This window comes from Ictidomys tridecemlineatus, chromosome 2 (genome assembly GCF_052094955.1).
Source record: "Ictidomys tridecemlineatus isolate mIctTri1 chromosome 2, mIctTri1.hap1, whole genome shotgun sequence".
Taxonomy (NCBI): Eukaryota; Metazoa; Chordata; class Mammalia; order Rodentia; family Sciuridae; genus Ictidomys; species Ictidomys tridecemlineatus.
In genome coordinates, this window is record NC_135478.1 from 9,283,997 (window position 1) to 9,311,152 (window position 27,156).

The following is a 27,156-nucleotide window of genomic DNA, read 5'->3' on the forward strand; positions in this document are numbered from 1 at the left end:
TGATGGAACCGGCCCTAGGGGGACCCCGGCCTCCCTGTCTCAGTTCCGCAGTCTGTGGCCCTGTCAGCCGCCGGCGCCTCTGGGTCCTCGGGCACCTCGGCCCCGCGGGGTGGGGCCGGGCGGGAGGCCAGGACCCACCGTCCTCTCCTGTACCTGCGCGGCCACTTGGGCCGAGCCAGGAGCCCTCTCTGGACAGCGCCGTGTCGCCCCCGACTGTGCGGTGGCGGCGGAAGGGTCGAGGGGACATCTCGCGTGAGGGGTTCGTGCGCTGAAGGGGCTGTGGTCGGTGGGGTCCTCTGTCCCTCCTTTTCCCGCTCCAGGGTCATCGTTTTCCCCTTGAGTTTTACAGATGTATGGGAAACAGTGTCACAAATCCACTTCCCTGTCCCCATGCCCAAATGCCAACTGTCCTCCTCCAGTTCACAACATCAGTGTCAACTATTCATCTTTCGTTTTGCGTTTCATATGGACATCGCATTTTAATTGCTTAGTTTCCCACAAAGCAATGAATGACGTTCTTTAAAAGATGTATTTTGTTTGGAATCTTTTCAACCAAGAGTAAAGCAGAGGAAAACTTCCTGACACTCCACTGTAAGAATCTTCCAATCTCCTTTTTTATATTATCTAGACACAGACGCCTTTTAAGAATGTCTTTGGGGGCTGGGATTGTGGCTCAAAGGTAGAGCTTTCGCCTGCCACACAGGAGGCACTGAGTTGGATCCTCAGTACCACATAAAAATAAGATAAAGATATTACATCCATCTATAACTAAAAAATAAATATTAAAAAAAGAATGTCTTTGGGTAGAGGGTTCCCTTTAGAAACTTTATAGGTACTAGGTGTGGACCTCTCCAGTAATCCCAGCAATTCAGGAAGCTGGGCAGGAGAATCAAAAGTTCGAGGCTAGCCTCAGTAACTTATCCAGACCCCATCTCAAGATTAAAAATTTTAAAAAGGGCTGAGGATGAAGCTCAATGGTAGAGTGTCCCTGGGTTCAATCCCCAGCACCGCAGTGAATGAATGAATGAATGAATGAATGAATGTAAGTGCATAACCTTGTTGAGACCAAAACTCCATAAGGCCAAAGTTGATTCTGCAAAGAGAGGTCATTGAAGTCCTGCCTGGTTGGTTCTTCCTGGGGAGCCTCTCTGTGTCCTGCTTGCCCACACCAACTATGGCAGGCACCCTTTAAATTGAGAAGAAGTACTGGACAGCTGGGGATGCATATGCTGATGGGGTTGGGTCGAAGAGGGGGTCTTGATGTCCTCTCTCCTTCTTTCTTTTTAGTGGTTCTAGGGATGAAACCTGGGGCCTTGTGCATGCTAGGCCAGCATTCTGTCACTGAATTACACACTCTGTCCTTCATACCTTTTCTGAAGGTGTTATTTGTACTAGGGCTGTTTCTGGACAGTGTCTTTCAAACAAAATCCTGATTGAGGTGTGAAGTGATTTTATTTGAAAGGAATATTGTAATAGGGAGAAACCCCTAGTATCTCAACAGTTAATGAGGAGCAAATGAGTAGAAAACAGGTGGAGTCCTGCATGGTGGTGCACACCTGTAATCCCTGAGGCCAGAGATTCTGTATGACAATAGATAAGGCCAGAGGATGGCAAATTCCAGGCCAGCCTGGGTAACTTGGTGAGACCCTGTCTCAAAATAAAAAGGGCCAAATATATCTCAGTGGAAGTGTCCCTTTGTCCCCAATACCAGGGGGAGGAAGGAAGGTGGAGATCAGGGGATGATGTAGTGTCGCATTTCAGAGAATGTTTTCCCCTGAGGTCAACCTGTTCTTAAGAGAACATTAAGGGAGGGGCTGTCTGCTAGTTTAGGTTGAGAGGGCTCACTCCTAAGCAGTGATTCAAGAAATTTAATTCTGCCACCTCCACACCCTACTGTCTCCTTCTCTTTCAGGGTCTCAATTCTCACCTGCACAGGAGGGTGGTCTTCAGGCTTGGGAGTGTGTTTCACCTTCTGAGTGTGGGTCCCCTTGTGAACTGTGGGTGAAGCAGGCTGCTTTCCTTAGCTGCTTCCCCCTTGTTCCCTTTGTGGGATCTTGTTGCCACTGGATCACACTGTGCCCATGTGCTTAGGCATGGGATACCATGGCGTAGGTGTAAGAGTTTTTCTTGTTTGGAACCCGAGTGGATTGAATAATAAGATCTGAAGTGTCAAAGAGAGTCTTGAAATAAATTATTTATTCTATAATTAGTTTATACAATAAGAACATAAACATGCATGGACTCACCACCCAAGTGACTCAATTGACTATTGTCAGTTATGCTATGACTCCTTGATGTCACCACCTATCTGCACTCAGAAGTCACCACTGCCCAATTGTTTTCATTATTCTGTAGAGCATACCATCTGTTTATAGTGAAGCAGAATTTTGCCTCTTTTCAGAGTTCAGTAAGTTAATATTACTATCAACATACCATTGATATTGTGCCAAAGGGCTTTTCTTGTGCTTTCTTTGCCTTAGTCTGTCGCACACATGCTGCTGAGGCATGGCTCACACAGTTCACTCACCATCTACTGCTAAAAGACTTGGGTTGTTTCGAGTTTGTTCTTTAATTAGTTATTTTGCATGCTGAGAATTGAACCCAGGACCTTGCATTTGCACATGCTAGGCAAGTGCTTTGCCACTGAGCTAGATCCCTAGCTCTCAAGGTGTTTTTCTCTCTCTCTCTCTCTCTCTGTATGTTATTGGGGATTAAACCCAGGGGTGCTTTACCATGAGCTACACCCCTGGACTTTCTAATTTATTTTTTGAGACAGGGTCTTACTAAATTGCCCAGACTAACCTGGAACTTGGAATCCTCATGCCTCCTGAATAGTATGCACCACCACACCCAACCCAAGTTTATTATTGTTTATTATTATTGTTGTTATTTTCAGTCCCGGGGAATTGAACCTAGGTGTGCTTTACCACTGAATTACATCCTCAGTCCTGCCCCTCCCGGCCTTTTTTTGCACCAGGGATTTAATCTAGGGGTACTTTACCTCTGAGCTATATCACTAGCTTCCTAACCCTTTAAAAATTTTTTTTAGGTCTTGCTAAGTTGCCCAGGTTGGTCTTGTGATCCTCTTGCCTCTGACTCATGAGTAGCTAGGATTATAGGCATGTGCCACTGTGCCTGGCTGAAGTTTGTTGACAGTGTCATTCTTGTTTTTGTCCACAAGTTTTAATGCCTTGAAAACTTTTTATACAGTGGGGAAAATGGCTAGGTTTTTGGTTATGGATAAATTCAGATTTAATAGGAAATGTTGCTGGAGCACGTGTAATAACTGTCTGACCTTTCCTAAGTATTTATTCTTGCAATTTGTCAATGCTTCCAATTATCTAATTAATTTTTTCATCTATTGTCATACAGACTCTCCAATGGTCATATATTACTTTACATAGTCATGTTCTGCATAATGACATTTCAGCCAACAACGGACCCTGTGTAGGACAGTAGTCACCAGCAGCCTCCTACAGCTGGTGGTTTACTGCATCTTTTGATTGTTCTCAATTTAATTTTATGCTATTGTGTTCATCATGGCTCCTACTCACACAAAATCCACTGCTAAAGTTGCCAGTAAGAGGCCACGTCGAGTGATTGACCTAGAAACAAAATTAAAATTGATTAAGGACTATGAAGGTGGAAAATCAGTAATGGTTATTGCTCGCCAATCAGGGATGTCCCATTCCACCATAGCTACAATCTTGAAGAACAAGAACAAAGTGACAGAAGCTCTTAAAGGATCTGCCTCATTGAAGGCCACCAGACTAACAAAAATTCGAGAAGGGCCCATATCAGATATGGAGAAACTTCTAATGACCTGGATTGAAGATCAGACACGGAAGCGGGTCCCTCTCAGTACTATGATGATTACAGCTAAAGCCAAAAGTTTGTTTGCAATGTTGAAGGAAAAGGCTGGACCTAACTATAATGTTGAATTCACTGCCAGCTCTGGGTGGTTCAAGCGATTCAAGAATCGCTATTCATTACATAATGTGAAAGGGAGTGCTGATGTCACCAAGGAATGTATGAATGGCATCTGGAAGAAGACACTCAAGAGGTTTGTCCATGATTTCAAAGGATTTGCTCAGGAAGAGGAAGGTGCAAACATGGACAAGGCTGTGGTTGAGATGGCCAACAACTTTACTCTGAGTATGGAGGAGGATGACATGGAGCTCCTGGAGGTGGTTCCTGAGGAACTTACCAGTGAGGAGTCGTTGGACCAGGAGCGCAAAGCCCAAGCAAAAGCAAGAGAAAAGGAAACTGCAAAAGAAGAGAAAGAACTTCCAAGAAAATTCACAGTGTCGGGTCTAGCAGAAGCTTTTACAGACCTCAACAAGCTCCTTAAAAAGTTTGAAAGCATGGACCCCAACCCTGAAAGGTTTTCATTAATAGAGAAGAATGTTCATGGTGCATTATCTGTGTACAAACAGATCTATGAGGCAAAAAGGAAGCAAACCACCACAGACATATTTCTGCGAAGAGTAACACCTCAAGAGCCTCAGGCAGGTCCCTCAGGAGGCATTGTCATCATAGGAGATGATGGCACTATGCGCATTATTGCCCCTGAGGACCTACCAGTGGACCATGTCAGAGAGAGGGAAGTCAGTGATATTGATGGTCCTGATCTTGTGTAGGCCTAGGCTCATTCGTATGTTCATGTCATAGTGTTTTAACAAAAAGCTAAGAAGTTTAAGAAAAATTAAAAATCAAAAAAAGCTTCTAGAATAAGGATATAAAGAAAAGATTTTTATACAGCTGTGTAATGTGTCGATTTTAAGCTGTTATTACAAGAGTCAAAGGTTTAACATCTTAAAAAGTTGATAAAGTGAAAAAAAAGTCTGGTAAGGTTAATTTGTTATGGAAGAATGGAAAAATCATATATTTTAATAATCTGGAATAACCTAAGTGTACAGTGTTGATAAAGCCTACAGCAGTGTACAGGAATGTCTGCAGCCTCCACATTTACCCTTCACTTGCTGATAACCAGAGAAACATCCAGTCCTGCAAGCTCCATTCATGGTAAGTACCCTCTACCTGTGTACCATTGATTATTTTTTATCTTGTTTTTGATGTACCTTAGACACACAAATACTTAACACTGCATTACAGCCAAGCATGGTGGCACATGCCTAGAACCCCAGCAGCTTGGAAGGCTGAGGCGGGAAAATCACAACTTCAAAACCAGCCTCACCAACAGTGAGGTGCTTAGCAACTCAGTGAGACCCTGTCGCTAAATAAAATACAAAATAGGGCTGGGGATGTGCTCAGTGGTCGAGTGCCCCTGAGTTCAATCCCTGGTAGCAAAACAAAAACAAACAAACAAAAAAACCCATTGCATTATACCTGTCCATTGTGTGAAAGCAATATTGTATTTTATACATTTAAAATTTTTTGTGTGTGCTAAAACTGGAAATGAACCACATGTATGTTTATGTCATAGTTTTTAACAAAAAAAGTTGAAGAAGTTAAAAGAAGGTTATAGAATAAGAATATAAAGAAAGAAAATATTTTGTACAGCTGTGTAATGTGTTTGTGTTTTAAACTAAGGGTCCAGTGTTCAGTAACAAGCTGTCAAGGTTTGTTGCCTGGGAAAAGTCGGCTATGGCACATGGCCTGAGTGTAGGAGCTGTCCCACCAGAGTTGCACACTCTGATGTACACACAATGAAAACACCTAATTAAATGTCTCTCAGAACGTGTTCCCCTTGTTAAGTGATGCATGATTTTAATAAAAATAAACAAAAAAGAAAGAAAGTGACACATTCTTCTACTGGTCACCCCTGGTTTTAAGCATTTTCCTTCATGTCTTTAAACTTCTATGAAATAGTTTTCAGTCATTTTTAAAAATATATATTTTTTAATTGTAGTTGCATACAATACCTTTATTTTATTTATTTCTATGTGCTAAGGATTGAACCCAGGGCCTTACACGTGCTAGGTGAGTACAGTACCACTGTCCCACAACCCCAGCCTGTTTTCAGTCATTTCTTATGATTAATTCATTTGCTTTTTTTTTTTTTTTAATGTTTCATTTGTAGGGATTTTTGAAAGAACTTGAGGAAGATGGTGTCAGTTCTTGAAATCTACTCTTGGTAGATTTCAAGAGTGAAACCTTTTGGTCCCAGGCTTTCATTTGTTGGGGAGTTTTTGATTATTGTATCAAGCTCTGTTGTAGGCTTGCTCAGATTTTCTATTTTTTCATGACTGCCTCTGTAGATTACGTTTCTAGACATTCATTGGTATCATCATTGTTACCCAATTTGTTGGCGTGCCCCTGGAGACTTCCAAGGGGGCTCTAAGGCTCTGTTCTCAGTGCATTCTGCAGGTGGTGCAGGATGCTCTGGCAGGGAGAAGTGTTCCACTGCCCTGTGATCAGGCCTTGTTTTGAGGAAGCCTGTGTTCCTGGTTGGTGACTTGTCATTTCACCCCTCCACTGGTAGAGGCAGAAAGGTTAGAGGGACATGGACTTACTTGGGTGTTTCCCTTCCTCCCAGAGGTTGGGCTCTGGGAACATCCCATTTGGTTATGCTTTTGGCTTACAGTTTTCTTTTGAAGGAAACTTAAGGAGGACAGAATTCTCTGGGGATATTTCTAAACAACTGCTGTTTTCGTCTCCCTATCAGAAGCAGAAAGCCATTTTTCTTGAATCCACTGGGTTTCTGACAGTGAGGTTTACAAATTTGTGCAGTTCCCTAAGCCTGGGCCTTTTCAAGTATTTAAGTCTCGGGTCTGTCCTTGCTTATCCCCAGCAATTCATTAATTACAGTTTAGGTTGACCTCCTTCTGCTCACAGGGCAATCCTGAAGTTGCTGCTTATTGATCTTTGTTCTAGGAAATGATGATTCTTGATCTGCCTTTTATCTCTGCAACTTGGGGACAGTGGATTGCCCTGTGACCTCGGTTCTCCTGTGAATCTAGGAGGAGCTGCTGCTTGAGCATCTTTGTCTTTTCTTTGTCTTGTGGAGCAGGACTGTTGTCCTCTATGTCCTTCTCTGCTGGTTTGGAACCAACACTGATTTCTTCTGAGGGCAGAGTCCATATGAGCTTCTGCTAGTCCCTACCTCATCACTGCCACACTGGGGACCAAGCTTCTAGCACATGAACCCTTAGGGGACACACACAAACCAAGGTTTCTTCTGTTAAATATGTTTTGGCCATTTCCCCATGGTTTAATTATGTGTTCATTAATTTATTTTCACTCTGCACACTAATTCTTTAAATTTATTATTTTTAAATTTTCTAGTTGTAAGTGAATCCAATACCTTTATATATTTATTTTTATGTAGTGCTAAGGATCAAACCCAGTGTCTCATATATGCTAGGCAAGTGCTCTATCCCTGAGCCACCATCCCAGCCCCACACTAATTCTTTTATATTGCATGTATGGCTGATATTCTCTCCGACTTTTTGTCTTCTACCTCTTGTTAGTACATTTCTTCATGGCTTGCTCTGTTTCTTTTATGAGAAAATTCTCTATTCTGGCACCAAAAAGATTTGTGATTTCTCAAAGAGGCTAGATTTACCATTCACATTTGTAGAAAGAGTAAATTGATTATTAACTCTGAATTGGAAAGGATGCATGTTTCTAGTTTGATACAACTTTGTTCCTGCCTTATGTACTAAAGTGATCCCGATTTATGCTACTATTCTACAATGCCTGCTCCATCAATAGACAGCCTACCAAATATATGATGGCCCATAGAAGGCTCTTTTCCCTCTCTTGGTCTATTTGTCAGTAATGTGATCTGCTGATCTTAAAATCTTTTATGTATGTTGGTCAAGTTTTCACTTTCTTCTTCAGATGGCTATAAGTATTGTCAGTTACTTGTTACTCCTGTTAGATTTGGTAAAGTATTTCTGTTGACTACTAAAAGCTTTTTTTTTTTTTGAAATTTACTTTTGAAAGGTGACATTTTTAAGAATATGCGCCATCTTTTATTTCATTCTTTTTTTGGTGGCGGGGGAGGTGGTGCCAGGGATTGAACTCAAGGGTACTCAACCACTGAGCCACATTCTCAGCCCTATTTTGTACTTTATTTAGAGACAGGGTCTCACTGAGTTGCTTAGCACCTTGCTGTTGCTGAGGCTGACTTTGAACTCACGATCCTCCTGCCTCAGCTTCCCAAGTCACTGGGATTATAGGCATGCATCACCACTCTTGGCTATTTCATCCCCCCCTTTTTTAAAAATGGACACAATACTTTATTTTATTCACTTTTTTGTGGTGTTGAGGATCAAGCCCAGTGCCTCACATATGCCAGGTAAGCGCTCTAACACTGAGCCACAACCCCAACCCTATTTCATTCTTTTTTAACATATCCAATAAAAAAATTTAAAATTCTTCATCTGGTCACAGTGGTGCTCGCTCATAATCACAGCTAGTTGGGAAACTGAGGCAGGAGGATCCCAATTTCGAGGGCAGCTTGGGCAACTTAGTGAGACCCTGTCTCAAAAAATAAATCAAAAGGGCCAGGATGTAGCTCAATGGTAGAATGCTTGGTGTGAGGCCCAATACTGCAGAATAAATAATTAATGTAAAAATAAAAATTTGCCATTAGGGCAATGAAATAGCTTTTATTAGTGTTTTATCCTACTTAATTAAATTGTTCTACAGTACATGTTTCCAAGTGTTCTCTTGATATAATCACATAAGATAGGCTTAATTCACACAGTAACACTTTGGGACAAAAAGAGAGAGAAGTCCATTGAGACTCGGGCTCAGAGTTATTTGGGGGCTGATCAAGTAGGCTACCTCTGCCAAGCATGGGATAAAATTCCAAACTACCATAGAGAAAAAAAAACAGGAGTTAAGTAAATACCATATTGTTCACATAAACAGTTCAGGCTCACTGAGCCCTGGGTGCCTTCCAAAATCCAGTTCCCAAATGCCAGCAAAGGTTGAAAACTTTGACCAAGCACTTGTAAGGTTATTCAGTTTCAGGACTGCTATTCTTAACTCTTTTCCACCCAGAGTTAGTAGGACTTGGGTATGAGAGGTACTGTAGACCTAGGGTACAGAGAGAAAGTAGGGGTGATTCAGGCACCGTGTTTTAAATCACTGAGTTCACCAACAGGAGGTTGCTTTACTGACTCCTTCAGTCCTAACATTAGAACAGCTGTGCAGGAAGAAGTCAGTGAAGATGGAGAGTGAGAATCTGATGAACGAGTCATGAGATAAATAACTGGGGACCTCAGAGTCATGTGAACTGATGAATTGAGTACACACCCCAGTGCTGTCGGCATCACCCTTCCTCCTGTGCACGTGCAGATCTCTCGGGACTCACTGGGCTTTGAAGGCTGAACTTCAGCTGGAAGGAGAGAACTTTGCTGGATCCTTCCCACAACACTCTCTACCAAGATGCAGTGCTGGCAGCCCTCAGGAACCTGGCCTTTGAAGGTAAGCATGAGATCATGCCAGATTAGCTGGAGGTCAAGAGTTTCTTGCTCATCAATGCTGCTCAGTGAGTTAGAAAATGGAAGGGGAGTACTTTGGTGAATAAATCAAGATGGCCTTAGTGTACCATAAGCCTAGAATCTGATATTTTTTATAATGGTGTAAGTAATTCATAATGATTTTCTAGGTCTACATTTTAGAAATAAAATTGGAAGACTAGAACATTGAAGACCAGTGCAGAAATCCCAGGAGAAATCAAAGGTAATTTGTAAGAGAAACTTTGTTCCTTGAAAGGATCTTAGAATCTTAAAAAATAAGATTAAATTAAAAAATAAAACATAATGCCATTTTCAAATTTTTTATTATTAGAACATTTTTTTCTAAAAATATATATTTATGGCTGGGGATACAGCTCAGTGGCAGAGCACTTGCCTAGCATGTGTGAGGTGAGGCCAGGGATTCAATCCCAAGCACCACAAAAACAAAACAAAACAACAACAATAAAAAAGTACTTAAATATGACATTGATGTTTAGAGTTTGCAAAGTAGCTCATTTGAATACAGTATTAAGAAATCCCATTAATAGCTAGGCATGGTGATGCACATGCCAGAAATCTCAGTGGTGAGATAGAAGGATTGGGAATTCAAGGCCAGCTTGAAGAAATTTAGCGAGGCACCAAGCAACTTAGCGACACCCTGTCTCTAATAATAAATATTTTGGAAGGGGCTAGGGATGTGGCTTGTATTTAAGCACCCTGGGTTCAATCCCTGGTACCAAAACTAAACCAAACCAAACCAAACCAAACACCCATTGATGTTATTGGGCATGGTGGCACAAATCTGTAATCTCAGTCACTCAGGAGCCTGAGGCAAGAGGATGGTGAGTTTGAGGCCAGCCTGGGCAACTTAGCGATCCTCAGTCCACATGCAAAAGCAAGGATCATAGCCATTGCCCAGGTGATGAAGCTGGGTTCAGCAATGCAGCATTAATGCTATTTAGAGGAAAGAGAGGATTCTCCCTCATCTGAATTTTACGTGTCACTTGGACACATGAATCCTGAGAGTTCTCTTCAGGAATGGGGAGTGAGACTCAGGCCTATGTCACAGAGCTGTGCTCTCTCATCACACAGTAATCCTGTCATTGGGGGAGGTGCAAGAAGAGGAGGCAGCACCACACGCCAGCCCCATCCTCCAGCCAGCAGGTCTTCTGTTTTCCTGAGCTTTCTAAATCTTTACTTCCATCTCCACTTGCCTACCCTGTCAGAGAAGACCTCAGTATATTCAATATTTTTTTCCCCTGGAACCCAGAAATTGCCTGCTTTCTTGTAGATCTCTGTTTGAGCTCCATAATTTCAAGGTTTTGGAAATTCTTATTATGTCTGGAAATTTTATTTCTCTGGGAATATTACTTTCAGGATCTCTTCTCTTAAAAATTTCACCTCTTCCATACAATATGTTTTTGCCTTGGTCAACTAAGCATATAACTGAAATTTCTCTTATGCTTATTCAGTTATGCTAATTTTAAATGAAAGCTTTTCAAATTTATTTTACTATCTTCAACTAGAGGGTTTAGACAAAAGAATTGATACACGATTATTACAAATTTATAAGACTAAGTACAAAAATTGAAATAAACTCTCAAAAGATATATTTTTGTATGATTTTAATAGTTTTTTTTTAAAAAAAAGTGAAAGTTAAACTTCAAGAGAATTTTGGGATTCATGTCTACACACACAGTATAAAGATGGCCTTAGCCTAAGCAACTCCATTTTAAAACTCCATATTAAAATAAAACTGGAATTCCTGCCAGACAAGCCTTCAGAGCCCTTCAATATTGTCATCAGGCATAGCCTAATAAAATAAGTCATTTTCCACAACCCTGATAAAACTCAGAGTGAAGTCACTGTCATTTGCCTTCACCCTGATAAAAGTCAGAAGAGAGAGATCAGGGCAGAAACCACCAGACCCTAGAATGTCCTAACCCTAGAATGAAAGACATCAATAAGACACCCAGTAACAGCTGATAGGGACTGAAAGGGCAAGCAGAAACCCCAAAATTCAGTATAAATGATGTAACAAATGAACAGACATTCAGCCAACCGACACTGATGCCCCCATGCTGGAGAGCCTGAGGAGGACATGTGGATGGACATCCCAACTCTTCACATCATCCTTACCACTCTCCAACTCTACAGCCACATCTTGACCCTGATGAGAACAGCAGCTTCTCCTTATGACCCTCTCTTCAAACAGCCTTCAGCTTCACCCAATGAGAAGCCTCCATAGATTCCTGACCTGATTATTGTGGGGTCTGAGTGAGTGTGCATCTGCTGGACTTAAGGACCAGGACTTGAGACTCGAGATCTGCTGAGGATATAGCTCAGTGGTAGCACGCACTTGCCTAGGATACGTGAGGCCCTGGGTTCAATCTCCAGCAACACACACATGAAAGAAAAAGAAAAAAACTGGTTAGTGTGTACTGCTGTTTTGATGTCAGCTGTGGTACAGATCTTGCAGAACATTCAGTCCATGCAGAATCAGACAGTCCAGACAGGGCATCGAGTCTATACTTTGATGATAATGTTATAAAGAAGTCCAAGGGGCTGGGGATAGAGCTCAGTGGGAGAGCGCTTGCCTAGTATGCTTAAGACCCTGGATTCCATCCCCAACACCACAAAAATATATATTTATTTTTAAGTGTAAGTTCAATACCTATGAACAAATGCAAAATCATTGATAAACAAACCCTTGGTTGTGTGCGTCTCATTTCTTACAGAGGTAATATGATAGATAACACGAAGAAGGTAGTCAATGTGGAGAAACTTCCAGCCAGATTCCAGGTCATAATCTAAAAAAGAAAACACCTCCTAGAATAAAACCTTGTGAAAGCCATGTGTTTGGATAAGTCTTCCTTGGTCATTCAATCCTACATAGGCTCATCAGAGTTCAGCCTGGTCAGAGTATGGAAAGGAGCCATGTACACACAAGGAATGTGGGAAAGCCTGCAGCCATGGCCAGTGCTTTCAAATGAATGAAAGGACTCATGCTGGAGAGAAACTCTGGGAATGTAAAGTATGGAGAACATTTCTCTGAAACGTATTCAGAGACGCGACATAAAACACAGTGGACCTTTTAAATGTAAGATGTGTGGGAAAGCCCCTGATTATCTCAATTTATTTCATACACGAGAAAGGACACACTGGAGAGGAATCTTGTGATTGTATGAATGTGAGAAAGCCTTCAATTATAATATAAATCTTTAAAAAAGTGAAAGGACTCACACAAGAGAGAACTAAATAATGTGGGACAGCTTTTATTATCAACAAAGCCTTCGAGCCACATGTGGGGAGAGTGCATTGTTTGACAAAGGCCTATAAACATAAAGTGTGTGGGAAAGTCTTTCATCATCCCAGTTCAATTCAGAGTCATAAAGAAGCAGAGTGGAGAGAAGCCTCTTGAATAGAAGTGATGTGCGATTGGCCTACATGTAAGAACACACACAAACAGGCATGGTGGTACCTGCCTTCAGTCCCAGCCACTGGGGCTGGGCAGGGAGCTTGCTTGAGCCCAAGAGCTCAAGACCAGTCAGGGCAACAGGGTGAGACCCCTTCTCAAAAGAAAACAAAACAAATGTACATTGGATCAAAACTCCATAAATGTGAAAAATAAAATAAAGTTTTCAATTTTAACAAATAGATTTTAAAACTAAGCTGGGTGCAGCGGTGCACGCCTGTAATCCCAGCAGCTCAGGTGACTGAGACAGGAGGATCGAAAATTCAAAGCCAGCCTCAACAACCTAGTGAGGTGCTATGCAACTCAGTGAGACACTGTCTATAAATAAAATAGAAACCAACCAACCAACCAACAAAAAATGGGGTGGGGCACTAGGGATGTGGCTTAGTGGTTGAGTGCCCCTGAGTTTAGTTTCTAGTACCCACCCCCCAAAAAAGTAATCTGAAAATGCCCAGTGTAATTTGTAATTGGTATTTAATGCTCCAGAAAATATACAACCCAAAGGAAATGTTATAAAATCATAAATGTATTATGTCTACCAGTGGCTCATTCCTAAAAACAGGCCCCTGAACTATGTGTTAAAAAAAATCCACCTTGCAGTTTGGATTTTCTTTCAAGTCCTAAGTCTAGACTCTGAGAAGATCTAATTTGTATGTCAGGTATCTTTGTTCGTGGGGATAGTGATAGTGTTCTTGATTGAGCATGACAGCTACAAGGATGCTAGCAAAACCCACTGGATGAGAGTTTATTATGGTTTGGATGTGAAAGCTCATGTGTGACAATGTAGGAATGTTCAGAGGTGAAATGATTCTATTTTTAAGAGCTGTGGCCTAATTGTGGATTAACCAGTTGGGTTAGTAATTTGAATGTAGGCAGGAAGGGCATGACTGCAGGAAGCAGGTCACTGGGGGCCTGCCCTGGAGAGTAATAATATTCCTGGCTCCTTGCATTCAAGTTCTTTCTGCTTCCCTCCACCACACCCTTCTGCCTTGATGTTCTGCCTCACCTCAGGCCCAGAGCTATGAAATTGTCCAGCCATGGACTGAAACTCTGAAATGGTGAGCCAGAATAAAATTTTCCTCCTGAGTTATTCTTGTTGGGTATGTTGGTCACAGCAGTGCAAAGCTGACTATAAAGAGTTTGTTCCTCTGCTGCACTGATTGTGCAGTAACTGCTCTCCCAGCCTTTCATGGGAGAATAAGCACCTTCTTCCTGTGTGGAAGATCATGGGCGTTTCTCTGATGCAGCTGAATGTAATACCTCAGTTCCAGTTCAACTAGGTTTCATTATATGTGATTAAAAACAAAATATTTTTTTTCCTCAGACACAAGATTCATATTTATGTTTCTTAAAAATAGTTTATTAGCTACTTTCAGATAGCTTGTACACTAAAAAATGTTATTGTCTTATTCATTTACTGAGAAGATACATTAAAATTTTCCATTGATTTCATGGATGAAATAAAATATATAATTTTGCCAGGGTGTTTATTTCACGCTGTTAGTCACTGTGAGCATTTATACTGCACATACATCAGGCATCTTTTATTATGTAAAATTTACTTCTCATGCTTATACAGTTACAAAGTTTATCTTTTTTTTTTTTTATTATAGTGCTGAGAGTGGAACCTAGGGGCTTTGCGCATGTTAGAACAGTACTCTACCACAGAGGTACACCCACAACTCCACAACTCTCACCTGTTATTTGTTCTTTGATTAATTTTTTTGTTGTTGTTGTAGGAGGATACAATACCTTTATTTTACTTATATGGTACTGAGGATTGAACCCAGGGCCTCCATGTGCAAGACAAGTGCTCTACTGCTAAGACATAGCCCCAGCCCCTTGATTAATTTATTCTTAAACTAAGTGTTGTTTATCCTCATTTTGTGAATTTTCAAGTTTTCCTTCAGTTATTTATTCCTAAGTTCATCTCATTGTGTTTAAAGGAGATACTCTGGATATTTACTTTTATTTTTTATCATTAACTACTTTTATATTCTATTTTGATATTCTATCATTTTAGTATTTTAACAACATAAATTTACATTACTTATGTCAAATGTATATTATAAAATCATATTACTTTTTATTATTCATATTTTTTAAACAGACTTGGGGTTGGGGGTGTATGTAGTTCAGTGAGAGAGTGCTTGCTTAGCATGTGTGAGGACACCCTAGGTTCAATCCCCAACACCATTAAAAAAAAAAAAAGTTCAATCTGGCCTTTCTGGCCTTTCCTAAACCTGGAAAGGATGAATGATGCCTCACCAAGGATCACAGAGAGTCACTGAAGCAGAGGAAAAAGGAAGGTTCACACTTAATTAGTTGCTTTCCATAAGAATTTGTTAATATGAAAATAATAGTTTGTTGGGGCTGGGGATGTGGCTCAAGCAGTAGCGCGCTCGCCTGGCATGCATGTGGCCTGGGTTCGATCCTCAGCACCACATACAAACAAAGATGTTGTGTCCGCTAAGAATTGGAAAATAAATATTAAAAAATTCTCTCTCTCTCTCTCTCTCTCTCATTCTCTCTCTCACTCTTTCTTAAAAAGAAAAGAATAGTTTGCTAATATCTTTGTTTTTCTCAAAGGAATAATTATTTGCCAGTATTTTAGTTTTCCTCCTTTACTGTACACAAAAGCACAGAAGGAAAGCAGAGTCTCTGCTGGTTTTCTTATTCAAACAATGTAACTGAAGGTCTCTGTGTCATTGAACTTATCAGTGTTGGTGTGAAGCAGGTGAATGACTTGCAGTGGGGGACACAGGACTGAGACAGGTGGCTAAGAGCTGAGGCCAAACTTGAGCCTGCAAAGGAGGGACAATGGAGTTCTCCTTGGTGCCTCGTGGGCAGGTGCTGTCCTCTATAGGTGACCTTGTGCTACAGAAGAACAGCTACAGAACAGCTGATCTAAGCTGCAGAGCACTGAAAAGTGGGAGATGCACAGCAGAGTTGGGAGTGTCTGTCCTTTCTGAGACTGTGACTCTTGTTGTCATGGGGCTGTTTTCTGGACAGTTTGGTTTTGGCACTATAGAGTTGCTGGTGTCAGACTGTCATCCATGTAAGTGAAAAAAACCTGTGAAGGTCAGACTTAGAGAAAGTTCTCCTAGAGAAAGTTCATAATTTGATGGTTTACATAAATCAGAACCTGAAATTGATTCCTGGTTAGTTTCTTGCTGGTGAAAATGAAGATCTTGAAGAAAGGAGCATTTCTACACAGTTTGGAGGAGACAGAGGGCAAGGTGAACTCCCAGAGTTCAATCCGTAAGTGTCCCTGCCTCATGGCCAGGGAATGAGCCAACTGGGGCTTCATTTCAGCAGTCAGTCTGGCTTCCAGCTTGGAATGTGTTCAACCCAAATGCCAGTTTCCTTGTGAACTGGGTGAAGCAGTCTGTTTGTCTGAGTTCAAATATTTGTTGTTATTCTCTTTATTGTTATAGAATATTACTGACATAATCTGCACATTTAATAATTTTTCCACACATTTAATAATTTTATTACAGTGGCATGTGCTGTGGCCTCTTCAAGGGGGCTGAAGCAGAAGGATTGTTTGAGTCCAGTAGTTCAAGGCCAGCCTGGGCAATATAGGGAGACCCTATCTCAAAATAAATAATTAAAAAATAAGAATTCCCAACCCCTGCCAAACACCAAGCCCTCCTGTTCCAGTCTGGCTGGCCTGGACAGGTCTCTCCTACTCTGAGGCCAAGGATCTCTCCATCCAACACTTAAGTCTGGAACACTGTGACCCAGTATTCATATGCTGTGACTTGTATGGATCACAGGATCCTGTGGGAAGATGCCAGGAGACCTCAAAAGAAAGGAATGGTGAACAAGGAGCCAGCATCCTGAGCCAGGGAGTGAGGGCCGATTGGAAAAGGCCATGTGGGACCCTGGCCTCCTCAGACCCTGGCATCCTGTTCCATCCCTACTTGGAGACTTGGCATGGCACTGAGCCCCTTTCTGGGCAGCTCTGCTGGCAGCCCTGCATCTCCAAGGGAGCATGGTGTGTGAGGTCCCTGGACCTAAGTCTCAAATCCACCTCCCCCAAAATAAGGCTTAGGGGTATTTATGGGATAAAGAAGCAGGGTGGCAGGGCATGGTGGTGCACTTCTGTAATCTCAGCCTCAGGAGGTTGTGGCTGGAGGATAACAAGTTCAAAGCCAGCCTCAGCAACTTGAGGCCCTAGGTAACATACTGAGATCTTTCAAGATAAAAAATAAAAGGGGCTAGGGATGTGGCTCAGTGTTTATGTGCCCCTGAGTTCAAGCCCTGGTATCAAAACAAGCAAAAAACCACCCAAATATGGTGGTCTGAGATATGAGGGAAAGATGATCAGAGGCAGGGAAAACTGAAGTAATCAGCAGTACTGGAATAAGGTCCGAGAGGCTGCTTTTACTAAAAGTACTTCACTTGGCTCTGTAGACACCTGCAGATGCCTGATGGGTAACTAAAAAAAAAAACAGTTAAAAATGTGGCATCTCTGCTTCCGTTCTGATCTGTTTCCTTTGCTCAGTGCCATTTTCTCCTGTGGTCCAATGGATTCTAGGCAGATCTGATGAATAAATATCCTATGAGAAGACTTGAACTACTCCCCAGCAACAGCAATTTCTTGTCCCAGACAAGGGCCCCTGACCAATCTTGAAATAACGATAAACCAGATTGTAGTTTGACAAGACTACACTTGATCATGCACACTTCTGGCCTCCTTAAACTCTATAAGCTGGGAGTTCATGCCAGTACCCCTGAAGACAGGGTTGAGGATGTAAGTCCCCTTGTCTTCCTGGTATAGCTACACTGATTAAAGTTCCTTTCCTGCCTTCACAACTGCATGTCTCTTGGACTGGAATCTTGGGATGTGTGTCAGAACCAATTATCTACCAAGACCCCTAGCACTGGGGCCTTTGCCTCAAAACTCTGGTAAAGACACATATGCAAAACCAAATTTTATGGCTTTTATATTGAACCCGGCATTTGAGTTGGACATATTCCAAGCTGGAAGCCAGACTGACTTCTGAAAATGTTGGCAACAGTATGCTCTGAGGTTCAAATTTTGGGCCTTGGACCTCAAAAAGTCACCCATCAGACAGCTTGGCAGGCCCAAGTGAAAGGTCATTGGTTTCAACAGGTTTGAAAGTGACAAAAGTAGCCTAAAAAACAATACAGACAACTACCTTCATGACCAATATGACTGAGATGTTAGTTAATGTGACCCATAAAATTGGTGATGAAAGCATTAGCTAAAAGCAAATAAAGCTTGAGGATTTATCCGTGTTTCCCCTTGGTTCATCCTTGTCTTCTTGAAGCTGACATTCTACTTTTGCTAGTGGTGGGGCAGTACTGGGGATTGAACCCAGGGGTACTTTACCACTCAGCTGCGTCTCTAATCCTTATTATATTTTGAGACAGGGTGTTGGCAAGTTGCCAAAGCTGGTCCCAAATTTCTGATCCTCTTGCCTCAGTCTCCTGAACCACTGGGATTATAGGCCTGAGTCACCATGCCTGGTATTTTAGTTTTGATCCTATGTGCTATTATTTTTTTCAGACTCATTCTGTATTTCTATAACCTGTTATTGCTTTCCTAGTATCTATCAAAGAGAGTAGGAATTCCAATTACCTTAGAAGTGTCCTAACCTTTTACAAAGTTTTATAGGGGCACATGGAAAGAATGATCTGAAATACCCTTCTGGAGTAAACACACCTGACAATTTTAAAGAACATACCTTATAGGTGGCAGTTGGTTGAGAAGAGTTTCTGATCTCAGACTTGGCCAGCAAAGTTCACACTTCCTGCCAGAATCAAAGAGCCAGATGTGCAGGGTGAGGAAGTGATGGTTTAGGCCTCAACGCTGGCAACGGTCAAGATCAAACTCGAGGCTGACTGTATTATATACGCTGACGTCACTTTTAAGTGTCTGTGATTCTAGGTGATCCTAAAAGAGCATCACAGTTCCATGAATGGCCTTCATGCCTTAATGCCAAGCCCCTGACCCGGTGGAGAAAAGCTGGCTCTCCTTTCAGTTCTGGCCTTGCTCCCCTCTTGCTTTGCACAAGTGGGTCGCTCCAAGTGAAAACAGCCTGGAACTACTTGCCCACGCGGTGCCAGTCTTCTTTCTGGGATAGGAACAAATTCTTAAAATGCCAGTATGTTAGGGCTGAGGTGTGGCTCAGTGGTGGAGCGCCTGCTTAACGCGCTGAAGCTCAGGATTCCTTCCTCGCCCCTTCCTCAGGGTTGGGAGGGACTGGCCTTGACCGCTCGTCAGAAGGCCGGCCAGCGGGCTAGGTCACGGGAGGTTCGCCTACCACGTCACTTAGGCGAAGGGGCGTGGCCTCAGTTATTGTCCAATCAGATGCGCCTCTGGGGGGGCGGGGAGTCGCTACGCAACGTCGCCTGGGCTTTGGTCCTGGGATTCTGTCGGCTCTTGTGAAGGGTCTTTCCGCCGGTCTCCACCTTAGGTCCTTCTGCCAGCAGCTTCCGCCCTCTGTAACCTGGTGACCCTGAGGCTCCGGGAGCCGGGGCAGGACGCCGGGCAGGACGCCCCGGAAGCCGGAAATGGTGAGTGTCGGGGCCGGGAATCGGGAGTCCGGCTGGCGCTGTCGGAACCCGCAGGAAATGGAGGGCCTTCGGGCGCAAACTCCGAGTTTGCCGCCAGGTCCACCGCTGGCCCCGCTCGGCCCTCGGTCCCCTATGGCCCGAGAATGGGGCTGGACTGGCATCTGGGACCCCAGCGACCTGTCCTGTCCCTGAGCGGCCCCTTAGCTTGGTCAGGAGCCTTCTCTGGGCAGCTCTGCGACGGCGGAGTGTCACGGGAGACCCCGACTCTGTGGGGGTTCTTGCCGTGGAGGAGGTGGGGTGTGCAGGGCCGCAGTCCCTCCGTTCCCCCAAGGGGGACCCTTTTGCCCGGAGTTTTCCAAATGTAGGGGAAGTCTCAAATCTAGGACCCTAATCCCTCCCAAGTCTTCCTAGGGCTGGCAGTAAATCCCTGGATTTCCAGTACCCTTTCCAAGTTCCCAAATGGTAACTTCCCTCTCTCATTCACAGCATCGAGTTCAACTATTTGTCCTTTCTACACACGAAGTTTTAATTATAATTTTCCCATAGTACCATGGATGCCTGTATGTAAAGACTTTTTTTTCTTTTTGTTGGTTTTGTTTTCTTTGTTTGTTTGTTAGTATTTTACCTGAAAGGAAAGCAAGAGAATAACCACTTGGATCTGTTGTCTCTCAGATGCATGCGCCCCTTCTTATAATCTTTACTGGGCAGGAACATTCAAGGGAACTCCTTTGGATTGAGATTCTTCTTTAGAAATCTTCCAGACTGATCTGCCTTTAAGTTCAGCTGTAGATCAACCCTGCCCTTCCTTGGCATTTCAACCTCTATTGATTTAATTACTACTGATACTTACAGAAAACTGAATATCTCTATTGATTTAACTACTGACATTTACAGAAAACTGAATACGTTTATGTATTCAGTTTTGTATTCAGTTTTCTGTAAATGTCAGTAGTAGTTAAATCAGTAGAGGTTGAAAGACAATAAAAAATATTTCCTAGAGTCAAGAAAGACATGAATTTCAGAATAAAACAAAAGAGTCCTAGCTTACATTACAATTTTTTCTCCAATTATCAGAGCCTATTATATTCCATCTTTATTTTTTAGTTTTTTATATTAGGCATTGAACCCAGCAGTGTTTTACCACCGAGCTACATTCCCCGCCTCTTTTTTTTTTTTTTTAATTTGTAGTTGTAGTTGGACACAATATCTTTATTTTATTTTTTCTGTGGTGCTGAGGATCGAACCCAGGGCTTCACACTTCGAGGCCAGCGCCCTTCCACTGAGTCACAACCCTAGCCCCCCAGCCTCTTAAAAAATAAATTTAAAAAAAAATTGTAACAGGGTCTCATTAAGTTGCTGAGGCCTTGAACTTATGATCCTTCTGCTTCAGCCTCCTTAGCCGCTGGAATTATAGGTGTGTACTACCACACCTGGCTTCATCTTTATTTTTATTTCTCTTGTAGTGCCAGGGATCTAATCAAAGTCCTGTGTGTGCAGGAGCTCTACCACTGAGCTACAGGCCCAGACTTTTTAATATATTTATCTTTTTGAGACAGTATTGCTAAGTTTCCCAGCCTGACCTCAAACTTGTGTTCAAATATCATTAATTGTACACAAAATAATTTCCTACGTGAATGTTTTAGAGTGAACTGAAGCCTTCATTTTCTGAAAAACAACAACAAAAATCTGGATATTTGTAGGTTTTCTTGCTGAGTTGGCAAATGTACATTACAGTTTTCTTTCCATGAATACTAGGTTTGAGTGATTTTGCTGGATTCTTCAAACACTGGCTTTGTATCATTTAAAATATCAATGGAGGAAGAGAGATGTAGCTCAGTCAGAGTGTGTACCTTGCATGGGTAAGGCCCTGAGTTCCATCCCTAGCATCACACACATGAAAAAAATCAGTGGTGACCTTCAGAACTATGAGTTAAATAAAACCTCTTTATATAGTTAATTAGATTATCAGTGGTTGTTCAAAGCTACTTGTTGACTCAGAGGCAGAAGCCCAAGGCCAGTGACACTGAGTTAAGGCTACCTTTGAGCCTGCAGAGGGAAGTAATGGAAGATCAAACTGGTTCTTTCTGGGGATTGTTCCCTGGCAGGTGTCCTGCCTGCTCATACCCACCTAGGAAAGAGCTCTTTGTATTAAGTAAAGATGCAGAGCACTGGAAAACTGGGCATCCACATGCATGATAGGTGACAGAGGATCATTCTTGGGTCTGTATATAGACCCTTTTGAATTTTGTATCCAGAAATTTGTTGCACATAGAGTGTTAATTGTGCATACTGGGAAAATCAGTGAAGATCAGAGTTTCTATGTTTTGGAAAAACTGTTAATAAATTTGGGAATTTATTTGATTCAAACCCTAAACTCAATCCAACTGAGAGTTTCCTCACTTATGAGAACAGGCTTATGTGGGGTGGGAGGTATTTCCTTGCATCTAGGAAGAGGACTCCATTCCTGTGGCTGCCCAGGTACCCTGCCCTCCATCTCCAGGGATTGACCTATGCTAGGAGTTATATTTAAATTATGAAAGGCCACCCCTAGATTTGGGAATGTTTTAACCCTCAGTATGTGGTTTTTCCTTATGAATGAATGGGAAACAGTTTGCTTATCTGAACAGATTCAGTGTTGCATTTATTTGTTATTTTGATTCCTTCATGGGATATTGCTTTCTTTTAACATAGTTTCCTTAAACTTTGTAATTTTATTCCTTCTGTTATGTGTAAATTTTAGTTTCTTGTTTGAATCTGTAGATTAAGAGACATGTTAGTCAAGGAAATTCTGGAACAGCACAATTTTTGACACTTTTAGGCATGAGAGACTCAGTGATGGGAGGATGTATTTTAAGTTCTCAGGTGAATTTTTCTTTCTTTAGATCATTTTTTGGGGCTGAGGATATGGCTCAATGGTAGAGCAATTGCCTAGCATACTCAGGGCCCTGGATCTGATCTCCAGCAACACACACAAAATCGTTTTAGAAGCCAAAGTCAATAGAGTATTGAGTTGGGGGTATAGCTCAGTGGCAGAGAGCTTACTTAGCATGTGGGAAGCTCTGTTTTCTACCCACCCCTCCGCACTGCAAAACAAAAAAAAAAAGAGAGAGTATTAAACAGTAACATAAAGCATTGTGTACATAAATTTATCTTAATTTACAGTAAATAATGCAGGGAGATTTATAAAACCCTCAAGAGGGAAGTCTGACTTGAGAAGACTCACTACCATATATCCTGTGCTCCTGCTCTAACTTTTCCAACAAAAACCCTTTTGGGAGCTGGGTTGTGGCTCAGCGGTAGAGCACTTGCCTGGCATGCACGAGGCCCTGGTTTCGATTCTCAACACCATATAAAATAAATAAATAAACAAAATAAATAAATAAAATAAATAAACAAAATAAAGGTATTGTGAACACTAAAAAATAAATATTTAAAAAAGCCCTTTTGTTAATTCCTTGTGCATTTTCTCTGTTTTTTAATGTAAAAATAAGCAGTTGGGAATGCATATTCTCCCTGTCTCTGTTCTTCATTGTATGAGTAGTCAGACTCTAGTGTTTTTTTTTATGTGTGGTTCTGGGGATCGAACTCAAGGCCTTGTGTATGCAAGGCAAGCACTCTACCAACTAAGCTGTATCTCCAGTTCTTGCTGTTGTTTTTTGGTTTGCTTGTTTTGCAGTACTGGAGATCCATCCCTGGGTCTTGCACACTCAGCTGCATCCTTAGCTCTTTTTATTTTGTGATAGGGTATGACCAAGTTGCCCAGAATGGCCTTGAACTTGTGATCCTCTGGACTCAGCTTCTGGGTCTCAGCTTCCAGAGTAGCTGTGGTTACAGGTTTATTCTGTTGCATCTGGCCAGACTCCAGTTTCTGATGTGTGATTGCTGAGACTAAAGCCTCTGTCTTTATTCTTCCCTTGCATCCATTCCTGGACCAACTTCCCAGAAAGCTTGGGGCTCCCTTCTCTGGCTTAGCCCCTGGAACTCCCATCCATCCCCAACCACAATTAAATTGCAGGCCAGGCTGCTGTTTTCCTTTCAAGCCATTACACACCCTGCTCTTCCCCAGAGACCTGAATTACTGCCTTACGACAATGTACCACTTTTGGGGGAGCTCACTTGAGCTGTGCTGCTCTGGGTGGAATAGCTGAGCCTTCTCAAACCTGGATGAAGCTAAGAAGGTAGATTTTTTTTTTTTTTTTTTTTTGGTGCTGGAGATGAAACACGGAGCTTCATACATGCTAGGCAAACCACTGAGACATACCCCCTGCCTGATTTGGCAGTTTTGGTAAGATATTGGCATTTAGAAGCAGGAATGTTGGGTCGGGGGCCCTCCTTAATTCTGTCTTGGGTGATGTCTTAGCCAGATTCTGTCTGTATCTTCAGGATGAAAGCCAGGGTGGCCTTGGTATGGGTGGGAGTTGTGAGGGTGGAAATATTTCCTGGGCAAAAGGTGGACCCACCGGACTGAGGTTGTGACTCAGTGGGAGAGCGCTTGCCTAGCATGTGTGAGGCCCTGGATTTGATTCTCAGCACCATATATAAATGAATAAATAAAATGACAATCCATTGACAACTATAAAAATATTTTTTTATAAAAGGTGGGCCCATATGATGATCCTCCTCTCCACATAGAGCCTTTATTTAGAGAAAGAGAAGGGTGGGAAAACTACTAGATAGCAGGCCAAATTCAGTATCCTAACAGCAGGAGGTTCACCAGGCCTTTTAAGTATTTTTGCTGCTATAGTTCCTTGGGCTACTATCATAACAAGATCCCAACTCTTGGTTTTATAGGTTGCAACACTCAAACACCCCTGGGGCACTGCAGAGAGATGTTAATTCAAGTTCAGGTTCAGCATGAAGCCCTTAACCTTATAACCATTGCCATGAGGAAACCTAAAACTCTGGTGATGCCAGTGTGAGGCTGTGTGTGGGAAGAAATTCATGAATCTTAGGGAAGACAAGACAGTCCCTTTCTGTTGAGAGCCACAGCCAAAGGGGCCCCAGCAAACTTCCAGCTGCCAGCTGATGATTGGCTCACAGCAGGCCGCAGCAACTTCTAGCTGCCAACTGATTGGCTCCTCTGCGGTGATGCTCATTGGGCTGTTTCCTTGCCCTTTCAGACCACAAGCTGCTCCTTGGGGGACTTTTTTTGGCTTCGGCCACGCAACCCAGCCAATGGGCCTCAAGAGCAGGAGGAGTGGGGGAGGTGGAGAGGCTTGGGGGAAGCCGGTGGTGGCAGTTGGGCTCTGAAGGTTTTCCTGAAGAGCAGTTTTGTTTGGCGTGTGTGGTTAATAAAGTTCGTTTCTTTTGACAAATGGCTCCTGAATTGTGCCCAGCCAGACTGCGGCACCTTTCCCCTCTCCACAGAGTATCTGGAGACTCAAACCAGGAGCTGGGAGTGAGTGCTTAGTGGCAGAGTATGTGCTTAGGATGTATGGTGCCCAGAATTCATGCCCAGCATAGAAAATACAGCCAGCCAGGGAAGGAAGAGAGAGAGGGAACAAAAGAAAAACATATGGAAACAGTTGTCCATACTGTGACTTAATTGGAAATCCAGAGTTTACTCCCAAGTATTTACACAACTAAATAGATGAAATAGCACTGATTGCTTTTTTTTCTCTGCAAGGTAAGTTCTGAATTCATATCTGCTATATGCACTAATTGGCAATCCTTTATATGATTAATCTACACAAGACTCTAATTACATTATATCTCGGGATCCCATTAACTGTAAGCAAGGTTTACTCTATAATCTTTGAAGAATAATTGGTTATAAAATAGAGGAGAAACAGACATGTCTTCCCTTAAGATCTATGGTCTTGCCTAAATCCTCATAGTCATAGCAGCCATTGTTTTAAAATATCCCATGGTGAGTGGAAGCTCTAAATCAATGAGAAATAAAATAAAATTAGATCTTTGGCACTTACAAAGAACCTTACCAAAATCAAATCTCCTATACCTTCATTCTGTGGTTAACTTATTTAGCATGGTCTAATGTAGGTTGTGTACATCTCTGAAGGATTAAAGATCATTATTCAAAATCTGTTTTGCCTTTAAACCTGGAATGGATGAATGGCATCTCACAGTGGACAACCACAGCTTTGATATTGTAGTTCCACCATTAATCCCTATACCCAGTAACCACCATTACATAAATTCCTGATTGTGTGCAGCCAGCAACTTGTAAATATTCTGCTGTCACCGTGCTGGGTAGGTCTGTGCCCACTGCAGCAGCCTCTTAGCTGCAGTTTGCCTTTGTCTTTGGAGCAGTGTGGTCCACCTCTGGAACCTCAGCAGCTTTGTCATCACATGGTCTTTTCAGGAAAGATTTTAACTACACTGAACTTTCTCCAGGAACACAGGCTGACATTATGTTGAAGTCAGGAAGCCATCCTTTTCTAGGAACATCCATTTAGCATTCATTGAGAGCATACAAATATTGAGAAGAAAAAAAAAAGAGCTCAGAAAAAGTAGGCCATTGCCTCACACTTAATACCAGGGACCCTGATACCCCAGTTAATTCCTGAAAACAGGGCTACTCCCTCCCTGACAGTATGAATAACCATTGACTCTGTCACCACCCACAACATTTTCTGGGTTTGGGATGTTATAGAGGCAATGTGTTCCTTGTTGACACATTTTACTTACTCCAGTTTACCTCTGATTTGCAAATTGACCACCCCTACCACAAGGGCTTCAGCCTGTTGGAACTGCCAAACAACAGGCACTCCTGTTAGTGCCTAAGAAACAGACCACGTGACTAACGAGGCTTCAGCAAACTCCATGCATTCCCTGTAGAATCTCTGGATCTCTCATCATGGCCATAAGTTGTCCGTTGTCTTTATTTATTCATTGGGCACTGGGAATTGAATCAGGGCTGCTTTACCATTGAGCTACACCCCTAACTTTTTTATTTTGAGATAGAGTCCTACTAAGTTGCTGAGGGTCTTGTTAAATTGCTGAAGCTAGCCTTGAACTTGAGATCCTCCTGATTCAGCTTCCTGAGTTACTGGGATCATAGGCAAGTGCCACTGTGCTAGCTGTCCATCGTTTTCTAATGCAAAAAAAGGCCCCTCATCCCTACACTGTAGACCATTAGAACTACAGTGTCTGGTCCTGAAAACAGAAGCTTTCCCAGGCTTTCAACAGGTGACACTACTCAGCTGCCTGTGATGTCTTGAGTCTTGAAAAAAGAAAAAATCCCATAAGTTCAGCACAGTTACCTACCTGTCCTTGCTATAGGGTGGAGCCAAACCTTTGCCATCCAGTGTTTCCTGCCTGTAGGAGGAGGTGACCTCATCCTTCCCCAGTCTCTTGCCAGATGTCATCAATGCTGAAGGAGGTTCACCCTATTCTCACATTTCTTGGTTCCCCAGGAGAGCTCCTTGGGATTAATTGAGTGGATACTGGTAGAGAGTTTGTAGGCTTTACAGATGACACTGCCAAATTCATATAGGATAGCTTCTCTCTCTCTCTCTCTCTCTTTCTTCGGACCCTTAAGATCAGGGGAGCCGTCACAGCACCTCCAAAGAAAAAAGGTATTTCTGTCTCTTGTGTAGTTATTTTGTGCAGCCCAGTTCCCCAGGAGTGACCCCTGAGTGTTTTAGACATGTGCAACCCGGCAGTTGGCATCCCTGGGTGGGCAAAAGGTCTGAGTGTTTAAGTCGCTGGGAAAGCAACAAGTGTGTGTTCATT

At 42.5% G+C, this 27,156-nt stretch overlaps 2 protein-coding genes across 2 annotated transcripts in view; one reads left to right on the forward strand and one right to left on the reverse strand.

Annotated features, from left to right (window-relative positions):
• Positions 1–19,192, reverse strand: part of Acp5 (acid phosphatase 5, tartrate resistant) — a 43,121-nt gene extending 23,929 nt beyond the window's left edge. The window contains exon 1 of the mRNA XM_005336184.5: positions 18,630–19,192. The gene's annotated coding sequence lies outside the window, so the exon portion shown is untranslated. The remainder of the gene's footprint in view (positions 1–18,629) is intronic.
• Positions 1–27,156, forward strand: part of LOC101958989 (uncharacterized) — a 32,445-nt gene that overhangs the window by 194 nt on the left and 5,095 nt on the right. The gene's annotated exons all lie outside the window — the stretch shown is intronic.